The sequence below is a fragment of the Lactuca sativa genome, chromosome 2 (assembly GCF_002870075.4).
Source record: "Lactuca sativa cultivar Salinas chromosome 2, Lsat_Salinas_v11, whole genome shotgun sequence".
In the NCBI taxonomy this organism is placed as follows: Eukaryota; Viridiplantae; Streptophyta; class Magnoliopsida; order Asterales; family Asteraceae; genus Lactuca; species Lactuca sativa.
This window is the reverse complement of record NC_056624.2, coordinates 152,269,797-152,284,266: the sequence shown is the minus strand read 5'-3', so window position 1 is coordinate 152,284,266 and position 14,470 is coordinate 152,269,797. Positions and strand designations below refer to the sequence as shown.

The window sequence follows — 14,470 nt, the reverse complement described above, 5'->3', positions numbered from 1 at the left end:
TACATCTAGAACTAGTATTTAAGGCCAAAGTCAACTCCTAAGAGTCTACCCTCCTCCTTCTTACATGATTAAGGCCTTCCAACCACCCAATCTCATCTTTCCATTATGTAGTATGTACCACTTATTAATGAAGGCTGATTTAGAGTTTCACTTAGAAGTACAAAGTAGATGGAGCCTTCTATACCCCATCTTATGCCCTCACGTTTTCTTTCCATTTCTCCCCTCCAACACATAAAAGTTTCTACACTAAAAGTACCAAAATGATTGCAAAGAGTAGGGCCTTAAATTCTAAAAATAAACTAAATACACCTACTTGAAGAGAACCAAGTTTGGAGCTATAAAAGGACTCAATAAGGCTGGAACTGGCAGCCCCAAAACACCCTTCAACCTCCTTCATATCTACCTTTGGCTATCCTAAGTTCGAAAGCCATCAAGAACACCTCCACAGGAGGTGTTTGCTGGCAGTTTCCGGCGAGAAAAAGAGGCAGCATCCTTACGATTTCCTTCCCTGTTTAATCAATTTTAGAGGCAGCCCAAGCACGCCCCTGTGATCGAAGTTGCAGCCACTCGTTGCCCTCCTTGGTGACTGCTGAAACAGGAAGAAGAGGAGGCGAGAAGGTTGCCGAAACAACTTCCGGCCACCCCATTTCCATCGACAGCCACCAGGGCTATTTTGGTGAGCCTTTTCATCCATTTTAAAAATCTGAAAAAGTTTTCTTTTTTGTGCCTTCTTCTTAGTTTCAATAAACTCAAATGAGATTTCTTTGTTGATAGGTGAAACAACGGGGTCTTGAACGGAGAAAAAATCTCACCGAAACCTCCGTCTAAACTTCAGAATCACACGCTCAATGTGAGTCTTTATGATCCCGTTTTACACTTTTCAATTGTTTTGGGGGGAGATACTTACTGAAGTGTTGGGTTATAAGTTTGATGCATAATAGATTTATAGTTTACATGCATGCATAACTAGTGTTACATATTACAACTCTTGATAGTTAAACATGTCACAAATAAATATTGTTATTACTGAAGTATGTTAAAAATAATGTGATTGTTATTTGCTAAGCAAAAGAGTTTATTAAGTCATTAGATGTCTAAATAAAAAAAATGTGGGAATAAAAGTGTGAGAAAAGAATAGGTTAATAAAAGTAAGGATATAAGATTTGTGGAGATGAATATAAGCGTTGTTAAGAACTAATGTCGTAGTTTTCGATAGTCGAATATTTTATAACCAAAACCTTGTCAAACTTATTAAAATGATATGTATAACAACATAACTTGTACTGTTGGGTTTAATGGTCATAAAGTCTCAATATGAGAAAGTTAAATGAAATGATAAAATAAAAATATACATATAACTTATAAACTTGTATCTAAAATATGAAAATAACCCACAAACATATATGTAAAGTATAATACGAAATTTTGTCGATAAATAATGTATGCGTATTTTATAAGACTAAGTTTACTTACGAACGAAAATAATATAATTTAGACAATAGCAAAGTTGAAAATATAATAAGGACTAGTTAAGGTGATAAACGGTCAACCGACTTAATACCGAAATATATGGGTTATTCGACAACTCGAACGAACGTCCTCCCTATCGGTTGAAGTACAAAACTAGTCGAATTATTATCGCCATAATATTCAAAGGCTAAGTTAAATTCACTATTTAACTAATTTCACTAAGCTGTGAAAATCTTAATAATCTAACGTTCACGTTAGTGACCATAGTAACAACGGATTTGGGAGCCGATGAAATGTTGTCATGGAATTTATGGATTTGTATCCCATGTGTGTTTGTGTGAGGATTTTTGCGAAGGGGTGAAAGAGGGAGTTTTGTGATGGGGTGTTTTTCTTTCAATATGATTAAAATCTTATGTCACAACCCCAAACCAAACGGTGGAAACGTCCGGGAGTGGGTGACTTCATTTGTAGTATCACAACACATGCATTTATAGAAATCAAAGTATGAAGAACCATTGCATTAATAAGTAAAAGTTTATACATGTGTTCAATCATAGAATATTGTCACTAAAATAGTTGATACAAAATATAGAAGACATGACTCAAAACGGTTCTGTCTTCTCAAAAGCTTGGGGAGTACTTATCTACCGATTCACTGAAAATACAAGTAATTTGAAAAGGAGTATCAACATAAAGTTGAGTGAGTGCATAAGTATTTATGTTCGAAAGCTTGTTTTTATGTTCATTGAATATGTAAAACTGTTTCAGAAAATCCTATATTTTCTTTTGTATGAAAATAGTTTTAATTCCATAAAACCGTTCCATTTGTAAACCAGAATTTTGTATTTGAATTCCTTTTTAAAACGTATAAAAGTGATTGTGCCTGGCTCCACCAGTTGTTATTGTAAACTGTAATGTAATACTGTAAATTGTATCTTCGTAAAATTAGTACTTTGAAATTGACTCAAGTTTAGTTCATTATACACTAACCGTATTGTTTAATATCTTTTTCATGAGTTTATTATAGCCATACTATGACTAGATGGCCTAATACGACACTTTAGAGGCGTCGAAAATGTTGATAACAATTGTCACCCCAGACCTGCCGATCTAACTTTAGCTAACAGTTTAGGTGCGGGATTGTCAATCCCATACATATCTATACACATTTGTTTCGATCCATATGATGGAGATTCAGGACTTTAACTATGTTGTTTAAATGTACTAACAACTTGCACATTTTAACTCCTAGAAAAGTATATAGATGTTACGTGTATAATAACGATGAAAACTCAATTATTCTGAAATAAATGATTGTTAGTAAGTTTCTTGTTTAGTATTCTTGAAATGTATTTGCAAATTGTTCACACTTGTGTGGTTTTGAAATCCAACCCTTTTTATTGTAAAACAATGTACTAGTGTATACTTGACTCGTGTGTTAGTGTTCTTGAATCATAAATTATACATATTATAATTTATATGTATTTTATATATTAATACTAACTATTCATGAATCCAATCTCTTGCTCAAGAAGTTATAAAGAGTATTGAAACCGAATTAAATAACCTTTATATTTATATACATATACAATTATATAAATATGATTTTTGGGGAAAAATATAAGTTGGTATAACCCTTTTAAGAATTTAAACACCTTAAAATATTTATTATGACTTGATGTCATTTTAACGTTATTTGAAATCATTTGTAACACAAAACCTTTGTGTTAGACTTGTATCCCCCCCCCCTTAAAACTATTAAAAGTATGAAAAATGTGGGGGGTATGAACTCACTTCATAAGTGGTGAACCGGGCAGCGTTTCGTTTCTAGTAATGATCTTTTTGGACGTAACTGCGGGTTTCTGGTGAAAAACCAAGCTTCATGCGGGCAAAGTTTCGGCTCAGGAACTCTATTTCTCGGGATCTTTGGGGCTCCGGGAATCGCTTCGGTTCTCGGGATGATACCAGGGCTTCGAGGGTATAAATTGCACATAAATCGAGGTAATATGGGTGAGAGAGAAGAGATTGAGCAACCCTAAACGGGTGCCCTTGTGATCTATTTATAGGGGGTCTAACCCTCGAATGCAGCGCATTCCCGAACGCAGCGCGTTCCTTGGACGAACGCAACGCGTTCCGCCGTGCATCATGGATTACGAACTTCAGACTTGACATGCGATGGAACAGGCTCTAGGCTCCAAATGCGGGGCGTTCCCCATTTGGTAAGCGTTCCTCGAACTTCAGAAATTTATATCTTTCGCATACGAGCTCCGTTTTTGACATTCTTTATATCCACGCGAAGGTGAGATTATGCTCTACAACTCTTGTTTAGACTCCGTCGGCGAATTTTGAATTTATTTTTAATATTATATTTTTAACTGGCTGAGACATGAAAAGTTTGTTAAAAATGCATAACTTCTTCATCCGACGGTCGTTTCCATCTGTATTTTTATCGTTCTACTACTAATATCGAGATCTTCAATTCTCGTTTAGGTTGCATCGGCTAAAAATCACTCGATCTCTATTTCGAGTTTTTAGCTGTCTACTACTATGTTCGACACTTAGAAAAATCATAACTTCCTCATATGAAGTCAGATTTGGACGTTCTTTTTATGTATGTTTACAATTTAATAAGATCTACGACTTTCATTTAGATACCTAAGGCTAAAAAGTATTTTTCTTGAGATTTCGCTTTTTACGCTTAACAGTGTTTTACTAGTTTTGACGCGGATCTTTGATTAGTCATAACTTCTTCGTTATAACTCGGATTTGAGTGTTCTTTATATTTCTGAAAACCTTGACACGATATATATCATTTTATGCAACCCAATTGAGACTTTTGAACATTTCCTTTATGACGCTATTTTTATTATATCCAAAAATAGATTACCATACTTGACTTTAGGTCATTATATTAACTTGAAATATCGGGTTGTCATATCCTAGAATTGTAACCCAACACTATAACCGTTAATCTGGGAGGGGTCTTATACTGCAGGTCTATGTACACGTTATAGATTTATAATAAAGAACTTTGGTGTAGATCTATTTCGTAAGGAAAGATTTATGTAGGTCGGTATTTTCCTCTTCTGTGATGGCTAGCTACAACTTCATTTGACGAATCAACAAGCGTCAAGTGCTTCTTTCTTTGTTACTAGACGACTATTTTGAAACATTAGTACTGATCCTGATTTCTCCTTTTGTTTTGCCCTTGTGGACCGAAACTCCTATAATGTCAGTTATAGGCTATTTGTTAAAATGAAGAGTTATATTCTGAAGAAGTATAGGTCTAGGATGAGTTATTCCTCCCAAATTGGCCCGAATGTTTAATATTGTTTAGGTTGTTAACTACCTCTCTTTATGACATAGCTCTTCGTAAGCGGATACAGTCCAAATAATAGAATTGTCACGGGAATACCTAATCATTATCGTTAAAATTATATGAGTAGTAAAAATATGAGTTTATAATTTACCGGACATTAAAAAATATTTTGAATTATTAAAATGCTTAGAGTCAAAAGAAAACCTATAAAGCTCACCAACATTATTGTTGACGTATTTTCGAAATGTGTGTATCTCTAGGTGTTCAAAGTGGCCGGAAGAGCTCTCACCCAGTGTGAGAACGAAGCATTTGACATTGGAAATAAATGGTCAGCTCTATAGTAGCCTTTTGTCTCTTTTATGTTTTGCAAAAAATTGCATTCCGCGTTTAACGCTTATGGATTAAATAAACAGTGTAACTATTCGTATTTCGGATTTTGGAAAAATGTAATGATGTATAAATCCTGCTATTATGTCATTATATGTTGTTCAGTATGATTCAAAATGTTTCGTCTCAACCCCAGTGTTTCCGCAGTTTGGTCGGGGTGTGACAGATTGGTATCAGAGCTAACGACTATAGCGAATTAATACTTCCTTAGGAGAGCGCAACTATAGTCTAAGGGCTTACTCTAATAGGTCTAGGTATGCCTAAGTTCTATTATGGTAAGATTCTACGCACTATTGAAACTAAGTGAATTAATTGATTTGTTTAAACAATTGGAAAATACAAATAAAATGGAATTTTACTCGTGATTAATTGAAAATTGTGCATAAATAAATACTAACGATAATTAAATTTATTTATAATAGATATCGCCAAGAGTGGGACGAGAACGATCAAGAGGTGGACTCAACTTACCTCCTACCAGGGGACCCCACTATTTCCCGGCTCCACCGGCTGCGGGAATGCCAATACTGATTGAGGATAGAGAACCTGAGGAGGATCCAAGAAAGGATCCAGAGGAGGTGGAATAGGAGCCTAAAAAAGGAATGGAACTTGAGGCATACGAGTGTGTAGGAGATGTGACCCCAATAAAAGAAGAAGAACTCCTTGCATCACCACCACCTCTTTCTTACTACTTGGGTTCAAGGATACCTCGTAATCGGAAACATGCATAAAAGACCATTCCCACATGTGGAAGTGTTAAGAAGAAACCTAGGATGAAAGTTCACGGTTTTCAGGGTCTCACAGAAAACTTTCACCCATACCACACTGACCTAGCTGAGCCTACACAAAACCCTATGCCTCAAGCTTCTCGTGAAACAAAGAAGAGGAGAATCCATGATCCCGCTTGGATTAAAGATTTAGTGAATTAATGGGTCAGAGACCAGGGAGGAACCCATTGGTTTGAGGTAGGGCAATGTTCAGGTACAAAAACCCCAACCACCACTGAGGCAGATATGTTGTCCTCTTGTTTAACCCTACCATGTAGCTCGGTCGCAAGGTCGAGTCCATGGATGGCGAGGTGTATACTATCAGTGGCAATGAGAACTCAGAGGGGACGATACTAGGAGGACATGAAGAAAGATCGAAGCAAGAATCAGTTTATGTATGACTTTACGGTCACTGAGGAGATTCATAGGCTAGAGACCGAGGGACAGATCTGGGAGGTTCTGTAAAGGGTTGTCGAGGCGGATGTTGGAGCTAGAGGAGCGCTGGAGCAACTAAGGACTGTGGATGAATAGATTCAATAGATCTTGGACGCGCTATCCCACAAATTTGGATTGGGATCGTCTAGGTTAAAGCGAAGGTTGGTTAGGGAAGGCGTTTGGGCAAGTCATGATTGATTGCCAATTTTGGAATAAAAATTCATATATGTAATACGAATATGGTTCGCTTAGTGACCCTCAGATAATATAAATTATCATGTAAGCGGTAATAGCAGGAACTTATTGGAGTCTTGCAAATTTTAAGGTGGCCGACTTATTGTAAACATGTTAAAATTGTCGTCCTTAGCATGTGGATTTTATTGTAATGAAAACGAATGTAAACCCTTGAAATGATTATGTGAAATATATAAAACATATATTATTATTATTATGTGTTGTTACGTGATGATTGTTGTGTCAATTTGTTGATTGCATTCAGAAACAATTGTAAACCATTATAAATAATTGAAAACATGGTCGATGAAACACTTACAATTGAAAATTATCCAATAGATCGACACCATGTTACCAAGGAAGAAGAGTAAACAAATGAAAAGCGACCTCAATCTCGAAGGTTGGAGCTAACGGTTCCACCCACGACATCTTGACCTAAGAGAGGCCGACCTAACACAAGGCCAACAAAAATTTCGGTTATGGAAACACCTATTAGCGATGTACCACTACCATCACCACTTCCCGAGGCAAGATGCCTCAAATAATAGCAGAGCTGGAGCAACTAATCTCAGATCGCCTTTCCATCGCTATGGCAAAAACAGGAAGCGCAAATGCAAGAACTCCCATCATTGAAATTAAAGAACTCGAGACTAGGCGCAGAAGTAGTTCAAACATTAACCCTATTAAGACTCAAAGGGTTTGCACCTATAAAGACTTTATGAACTGCGATCCCAAGTACCTCTATGGAAATGAAGGTATAATCAGCCTTACCAGATGGTTCAAAATGATGGAGTCCGTATTTCAGATCGGTTACATCCCTAAAGACAACAAAGTGCGTTTTGTTGCTTGTACTTTCATGAATGCAACATTGTCTTGGTGGAACGAACAAGTTAAGACACTAGGCATCGTCTCGGCCAACTCCCTTTCTTTGGGAGAACTGAACACCTTGTTGATAGTAGAGTACTGTCCCGGGGAGGAAGTTCAAAATCTAGAAAATGAGCTATGGAACTTAAAGATGAAAGGATCAGACATTAAAGACTACACATCCAAATTTAATGACCTTGCTCTATTGTTCCCATTGTTGGTAACCTCAGAACATGTGAAGATTGAACGCTATATTTGGGGTCTGTCTTCCAAGATCAAGGGTGTGGTCATGTCTTCAAGACCTACTACCTTTGAGAGCATTAAGAATATGGATAAACGACTGACTAACAATGAGGTCAGTCAAGGAAACATGGAAGCTATAGTCAAAACCCCTAAGTCTGAACCAAACAAGAAAAGAAAATTCTCTGGAGGAAAACCAATCCCACCCAAGCAGCAAGAAACCAAGAAAGTCTATGCGGCAACGCCAACAGTAACAACAACACCTATACTACAAAGGAACTACGCAAAAAATACCTAAAGTGTAACGTTTGCAATAAAAACCACATGGGAGAGTGTTACCATTACACCTGGTGTAACAGGAAGGGGCATACTGCAAACTACTATAGGAACGTTACGAGCACAGGAGGAAAACAAAACTTCAGAGCTGGAAATGGGGAACAAAGAATATGCTATGAGTGTGGAGAGAAATGTCACATCTCACGAGTCTGCCCAAAAGGGAAGAATAAAGGTGGGAACGCCCGTGGGAGAGAATTTGTGATATTAAACAAGGACGCTAGAAGGGAAGAATAAAGGTGGGAACGCCCGTGGGAGAGAATTTGTGATATTGAACAAGGACGCTATTTAGGATCTGTCTTTGGTCATTGGTACGTTCGTTATTAATAACTTGTATGCTACAATACTTTTTGACTCCGGTGCTGATAAAAGTTTTATAACTCCGTCTTTTCAACAACTTTTAAATCACGAGTCTAGTAAATTAGAAGCAACATATGAAGTAGAAGTAGCAAACGGCAAGATAGAAAGGACTACCGAAATCTTAAGAAATTGCTTATTAATCCTAAACGACCACACTTTCCATATAGATCTCCTAACTATTCCTATAGGAAATTTCGAAATTATCATAGGAATGGATTGGCTCACTCATCACCACGCAGAGATTTTGTGCTACAAAAGGCAGTACGATTAACCTTACCTTGCAGATAAATCATGACCAAGGTTCTAAATGGCGTGAGACGTGGCGTGGCGGCAAGGCCAAGCCTCAAGCTTAACGAGCCATGGCGAGCCACGGCGTTTTTCAAGGCGCGATGTAAGGCGGCGATTTTGTATTAATTTAAAATTATATTACCACATAAATATAAATTTATATTAAATATAACTACTTATTAGAAGTGTTAGATCAATAACTAATAACAAAAAGTTAACAAAAACCACAATACTTGTATCTCCGATTTGAAAAGACATAACGAAGCGAAAAAAACTGTGTCTCAAACGAAAAAACACGCGCCATAACACACCATAACACGCCATGGCGCGCCATATCACGCCTTGACACGCGTTACGCCTAACAGCAACGTTATGAAGCTTTTCGTAACGGCGAAGCCACGCCTCACGCCATGGCGCGCCTTGGCGCGTGCCATGACGCGCCTTTTAGAACACTGATCATGACCATTTATGGGGATAAGTTTGGACGAAACCTTAAATTCATTTCTTGCACAAAGGCACATAAATATCTACATAAGAAATGTTACGCCTTTTGACTCACATAGTGGATAAGAAGAGTGAAACAAAAGAATTGAAGGACATACCACATGTATGTGATTTTCCCGATGTTTTTCCCCCGGATCTACCTAGATTACCAGCGAACTGAAAAGTTGAGTTTAGAATAGACCTAATCCTAGGCGCTGCACTAGTAGCTAAGTCACCTTACAGATTGGCTCCTTCTGAGATGCAAGAACTTTCAAGCCAGTTGTAGGAACTTCTGGACAAGGGTTTCATAAGACCAAGTTTCTCACCTTGAGGAGCCCCAGTCCTGTTCTTCAAGAAGAATGATGGATCATTTCGAATGTGTATCGATTACCAAGAACTAAATAAGCTGACAATAAAGAAACGATAGCCACTCCCTAGAATTGATGATTTGTTTGATCAACTACAAGGGTCTAGCTACTACTCCAAGATTGACCTGAGGTCTAGATATCACCAACTCAAGGTATTGCAAACAGACATACCAAAGACTGCATTCAGAACTTGGTATGGTCACTACAAGTTTCTTGTTATGCCCTTCGGTCTAACGAATGCCCCGACAATGCTCATGGATCTAATGAACTGTGTTTGTAAGCCTTACTTGGATAAGTTCGTGATTATATCCATTGATGATATTTTGATATTCTCACAAACAAAGGAGGAACATGGCCAACATCTACGATTGATTTTAGAACTATTGAGAAAGGAAAAGTTATATGCAAAGTTTTCCAAATGTGATTTTTAGATAAGGGAAGTGCATTTCCTAGGGCATGTTGTTAGCAATAAAGGAATACAAGTGGACCTTGGAAAAATTGAGGCAATCAAGAATTGGGAAGCATCAAGAACACCGACTAAAGTACGCCAATTTTTAGGACTTGTTGGTTACTATCGAAGGTTTATCGAAAATTTCTCCAAAACAGCCAAGACTCTCACTGCACTAACACAGAAAGATGTGAAATTCAACTAGGAAGATAAGTAGGAAGTTGTGTTCCAGAAATTAAAACACATGTTGTGCAGTGCACCGATCCTATCACTCCCTGATGGAACAGAAGACTTTGTCGTTTACTATGACGCGTCTCATCAAGGACTAGGTTGTGTATTAATGTAGAGAGGCAAAGTGATTGCTTATGCTTCCCGGCAACTAAAAGTGCACGGGGTCAACTACACCACTCAAATCATGATCTTGAACTGGGAGCCGTGGTTTTTTCCCTAAAGACTTGGAGGCACTACTTGTATGGTACTAAATGTACTATCTTTACAGATCAGAAGAGTCTCCAACATATCTTCAACCAAAAAGAACTCAACACGAGACAAAAAAGATGGGTTGAACAACTAAATGATTACAACTATTAATTTCGTTATCACCCTGGCAAGGCTAATGTAGTGGTAGACGCTTTGAGTCGTAAAGAGCATGTCAAAACCTAGACGTGTTCGTGCACTGACCATAACCATTCATTCCAATCTAAGTACACAGATATGGGAAACTTAACTCGAAGCTGTAAAAAAAGAGAACATTGCAGACGAAATCCTACGAGGAATGGAAAAACAATTCCAGCTTAGAGATGATGGGACACAATATTTCATGGACCGAATCTGGACGCCGAAATTTGGAGAAATCAGGAGTCTAGTCATGGATGAAGCCCATAAAACGAGATATTCTGTCCATTCCGGCTCCTACAAGATGTACCAGGACCTAAAAAGATTGTATTAGTGGCCGAACATGAAAGTAGAAATTGCTACGTACGTAACCAAGTGCTTGACCGGATGTCTTTCGTGTCTCAAATTTGAAAAAGTCTTTGGCTGATGACATCCTTGTCATTCCTTTCGAAGAGATCGAGTTAAATGCATGCTGAACTGCACTTCGTAGAAGAACCAATTGATATTATTGACCATGAGATCAAGAAATTGAGACAAAGTTACATTCCTATCGTAAAAGTGCGTTGGAACTCTAAAAGGGGAGCAAAGTTCACTTGGGAGCGTGAAGACCAAATGAAGAAGAAATACCCCTAATTGTTCAAGGATGTTTCATCTATTAGTTTAACTTTGGGGTGAAATTCTTTCAACGGGGGGAGAATGTAACAACTGCAATAATTAGGTCGATGTCTGTCGATCAATGACGGTAACTAATGTTAACGAAAGACCTAATGCACGATATTTTTACAAATATAAATGTATATTTTAATAATAAGGATTGTTTTATATACATTACCTTTCGTACATGACTAGATATACACAATGACTAGATATACACAAATAAAATCAGTAAAGTACGTACATGCATGTTTATGTAGTGAAGGAATTAATTTATAAAATATCTAAGTCTATACATGTATTATATGTAATAATAAACTACAAATGGACCTTATCTTCATATGGAAAGTTCATAACAAATTAAATGAAGTATGAAATATATGTGTGTATACATAGGTTTAGAAATCTCGAAATTTAGCACCATGAATACACAAAAGTCCATTTTTGACATACTATACCTCATTTAAGGACTAGTACCTATATTACCTCCGAATCCATCTAGAACTAGTATTAAAGGCCAAAGTCAACTCCGAAGAGTCTACCCTCCTCCATCTTACGTACGTGATTAAGGCCCTCCAACCACCAAATCTCATCTTCCCATTATGTAGTAAGTACCACTCATAAAGAAGGTTTCTTTTATGTTTCACTTAGAAGTAGAAAGTAGATGGAGACTTCTATACCCCATATTATGCCCTCACGTTTTCTTTTCCTTTCTCCCCACTAACACTTCAAATTTTCTGCAATAAAAGTACTAAAATGATTACAAACAGCAAGGCCTTCACTTTTAAAAATAAACTAAAGTACACCCATTTGAAGAGAGCCAAATTTGGAGCTATAAAAGGACTCACTAAGGCTGGAAATGGCAGCCCCAAAACACCTTCAACCTACTTCCTGTCTACCTTTTCCTATCCTATGTTCGAAAGCCATCAAGTACACCCACTTGAAGAGAGCCAGATTTGGAGCTATAAAAGGACTCACTAAGGCTGGAAATGGCAGCCCCAAAACACCTTTCAACGTACTTCCTCTCTACCTTTTCCTATCCTATGTTCCAAATCCATCAAGAACGCCTCCACCGGAGGTGTTTGCTGGCAGTTTCCAGAGAGACAAAAAGGCAACACCCTCACGATTTCCTTCCCTGTTTAATCACTTTTCGAGGTAGCCCAAGCACTACCTTGTGATCGAAGTTGCTGCCACTCGTTCCCCTCCTTGGTAACCGCTGAAACAGGAAGAAGAGGAGGCGAGAAGGCTGTCGGAACAACTTCCGGCCACCCTATTTCCGTCGACAGCCACCGGGGCTGTTTTGGTGAGCCTTTTCTTCCATTTTAAAAATCTGAAAAATGTTTGTTGTTTTGTGCATTCTTTTTATGTTCAATAAACTAAAATGAGATTTGTTTGTTGAAGGGTGAAACAACCGAGTCTTGAACGAAGCAAAAATATCACCGAAACCTCGGTCCAAAATCGAGAATCACACGCTCAATGTGAGTCTTTATGGGCCCGTTTTACATTGTTCAATAGTTTTGGGGGGAGATGCATACTTAAGTGTTGTGTTATAAGCTTGATGAATAATAGATTTATAGTTTACATGCATGTATAACTAGTGTTACATTTACAACTCTTGATAGTTAAACATGTCACAAATGACTATTGTTATTACTAAAGTAGGATAAAAATAATGTGATTGGTATTTGTTAAGCAAAATAGTCTATTAAGTCATTAGATGTCTAAATAAAAAAAATGTGGGAATTAAAGTGTGAGAAAAGAATAGGTTAATAAAAGTAATGATGTAAGATTTGTGGAGATGAATATAAGTGTTGTTAAGAACTAATGTCGTAGTTTTTGATAGTTGAATATTTTATTACCAAAACCTTGTCAAAATTTTTGAAATGATATGTATAATCACATAACTTGTACATATTAGGTTTTTGGGTTTAATGGTCATAAAGTCTCAATATGAGAATGTTAAACGAAATGATAAAACAAAAATATACATATTACTTATAAACTCGTATCTAGAATATGAAAGTAACCCACAAACATATATGCTAAAGTATAATACGAAATTTTGTTGATAAAGAATGTATGTGTATTTTCTAAGACTACGTTTACTTATGAACAAAAATAATATAATTTCGACAATAACAAAGTTGAAAATATAATAAGGATGGGTTATGGTGATAAACGGTCAACGACTCGGCATATATGTGTTATTTGACTACGCAAACGAACGTCCTCCCTATAGGTTGAAATACGAAACTACTCAAATTATTATCGCCACAATATTTGAACGCTAACTTAAAGTAGCTATTTAACTAATTTCACTAAGCTGTGAAAATCTTAATAATCTAACATTCACGTTAGTGACCGTAGTAAACAACAGATTTGTCAGCCGTTGAAATGTTGTCATGGAATTTTTGGATTTAGATCCCGTGTGTGTTTGTGTGACGATTTTCGTGAAAGGGGTGAAAGATGGAGTTTTATGATGTGGTGTTTTTCTTTTATTAGGATCAAAATCCTAGAATTGAAACTCAGCGCTATAACCATTAATCTAGGAGGGGTCTTATAATGTAGGTCTATATACACGTCATAGATTGATAATAAAGAGCTTTGGTGTAGATTTATTTCGTATGGAAGGATTTATTACGGTTGGTATTTTGCCCGCATGTGGTGGCTAGCTACAACTTCATCTGATGAGAAAACAGGCGTCAAGTGCTTCTTTCTTTGTTACTATACAACTATTTTGAAACGTTAGTAATGATCCCGATTTCTCCTTTTGTTGTGCCCTTGTGGACTGGAACGCGTATAGTGTCGGAAACAGGCTAATTATTAGAATGAAGATTTATATTTTGGAGATGTATAGGTCTAGGATGAGTTAATCCTCCCAAATTGGCCCGAATGTTTAAGATTTTTTAGGTTTTTTACTACCTCTCTTTATGACATAGCTCTCCGTAAGTGGACACGGTCCAAATAATAGATTTGTCACCAGAATAACTAATCACTGTTGTTAAAATTATATGAGTAGTAAAAATATGCATTTATAATTTACCGGTCATTGAAAAATATTTTGAATTATCAAAATGCTCGGAGTCAAAAGAAAACTTATAAAGCTCACCAACATTATTGTTGACGTATTTTCAAAATGTATTATGTATCTCTAGGTGTTCAAAGTGGCCGGAAGAGCTCTCACCCAGTGTGAAAACGAAACATT

General features: G+C 37.0%; 2 long non-coding RNA genes across 2 annotated transcripts; both read left to right on the top strand.

The window, feature by feature from the left end:
• Positions 1 to 392: 392 nt before the first annotated feature.
• LOC122196738 (uncharacterized) lies at positions 393 to 5,293 on the top strand. The gene is made up of 3 exons (XR_006188786.2): positions 393 to 676; positions 775 to 850; positions 5,050 to 5,293. It is a non-coding gene; the product is annotated as an uncharacterized LOC122196738 (long non-coding RNA).
• Positions 5,294 to 12,222: 6,929 nt separating this feature from the next.
• LOC122196737 (uncharacterized) lies at positions 12,223 to 12,903 on the top strand. Its single transcript, XR_006188785.2, has 2 exons — positions 12,223 to 12,568; positions 12,667 to 12,903. It is a non-coding gene; the product is annotated as an uncharacterized LOC122196737 (long non-coding RNA).
• The last annotated feature ends 1,567 nt before the right edge of the window (positions 12,904 to 14,470 follow it).